Source organism: Geospiza fortis, unplaced genomic scaffold (assembly GCF_000277835.1).
Source record: "Geospiza fortis unplaced genomic scaffold, GeoFor_1.0 scaffold962, whole genome shotgun sequence".
NCBI lineage: Eukaryota > Metazoa > Chordata > Aves > Passeriformes > Thraupidae > Geospiza > Geospiza fortis.
Genome location: NW_005054620.1, coordinates 191,194 through 192,782, shown reverse-complemented (window position 1 = coordinate 192,782; position 1,589 = coordinate 191,194). Strand labels below are relative to the sequence as shown.

At 52.1% G+C, this 1,589-nt stretch overlaps 1 protein-coding gene across 1 annotated transcript in view; it reads right to left on the bottom strand.

Moving 5' to 3' along the window:
* The window catches only part of ARL14EPL (ADP ribosylation factor like GTPase 14 effector protein like), an 8,642-nt gene extending 8,495 nt beyond the window's left edge, over positions 1-147 (bottom strand). Inside the window, 1 exon segment of the mRNA XM_005430346.2 lies at positions 17-147. The gene's annotated coding sequence lies outside the window, so the exon portion shown is untranslated.
* Between the last annotated feature and the right edge of the window lie 1,442 nt (positions 148-1,589).

Genomic DNA, 1,589 nt, shown 5'->3' with positions numbered 1-1,589 from the left:
CCCCGATCGCTCGCACCTTGCGAGAGCGGCCCCAGCGCCGCTGCCTGCCGGGCACAGCCCGCGGAGGGAAGGGCCCTGCGAGCAGAGGAGCCAGGGGAAACCTCAACGGGAGGAGCAGCGGTGCCAGCGCCGAGGTGAGCGACGCCGGCGGGGAGGCTCCGGGAGAGCACCGCGGCCGGGCAGGGGGATGATGATCACTGCAGGAACTGCGGAGGGACCCCATGCTGAAGCAGAGGAACAGTGAGGAGGAAGGAATATCAGAAAGGAGTGGTTCGGGACTGAGCTGAATCCGCTTCCTTCCTTCCCACTAGGCTACTCTAGGAGCGGAGATGAAAGAGCTGGAATGAAGATGGGCCTGGGAAAAAGGAAGAGTGGGGGCGATGGTTAATTTTCTGTTTTGTTTCTCATTATCAGAGGCTATTTTAATGGACAACAAATATTGGGCATCTATTTTAATAGCAAAAAATCAAATTATTTTCCCCAAGTCCATTTTGCGCTGTCCTGGTTCCAGCTAGACAGTTAATTTTTGCAATAATTGCAGGGCAGGCATGTCCAGGATAGTGATGTTATGGGTGTTATTCTGTACCACCACATCATTGCCAGGGACAGGGGAACCGCAGCAATGAAAACAAAGACATACGGACCTCCTTGCTAGCTCCAAAGAAGATCGTTTATTGTAAAGAACCAAGCCTTTTTATACTTGAAACTTAACCAAAACCTAACCAAAATAGGCCCACATTTGCTGGCTGCGGCTGTGGTGTCGCCATTCATGCGTTGCTCTACCCAGTGAGCTCTCCTGATGCAGTGCCGGAGTTTCTCCATTAGCTCCCGGCCGTGCACCAGGAGTGGGCTGTTCCCAGAAAGCAGCACAGTCCAGGATACAGCTGTAGGGCTTCAGCGTCAATAGCTCAGCGTTGAAGGCAGGGGCAAGAATGAGGGAGAGGTCTTTTGTAAAGGTGCCAAAGGGACACGTCCTACCCAGGATCCAGGACCACAAGACGCAGAACGCAGCTCTGCAGGGATTCTTATAGAGGGAAGGTCTCAGGGGAGGGTACAAATTCTTAGCCAATATGAAAAGTGACCGGGAGGAGCATTAGGCAGGGTTCGCAACACTCAGGGGGTTAACACAGGGGAGGGGAAGAGTTCAAACAGGCCAATGGGGTTTCGGGTATTGGGGGATTACCAGAGCAGGGGGCAGGTACAACCTTTAGAAGGAGGAGGGGCAGAGAACGTTCTACAACAAGGGGAAAGTCTTATGGTAAGATTGACAGCTAGGTGCGAGGTGCGACTCAGACTAAACCAACAACGCAGGGGGGAAAAGAAACAAACCCTTGGGGATAAAAACACACCACAACACTCTCTGATCACGTGGTGTCCCCGTGTCTCCCAAACTGATCGGTGCCTCACACAGGAGGTCACTATCAACACACTCATCCTGATGCCATGATAAGTCTGACCTAGAGCAGAGGCTAGACAGAGTTAAAGAATAAAGTAGGCATTTACTAAAAGGCCTCAATGGATACACTTTGGGCAGTACAAGAGCCTGGCCAGGGTTACAGCCAAGATGAACCCAGAATAGTCACAAAGTA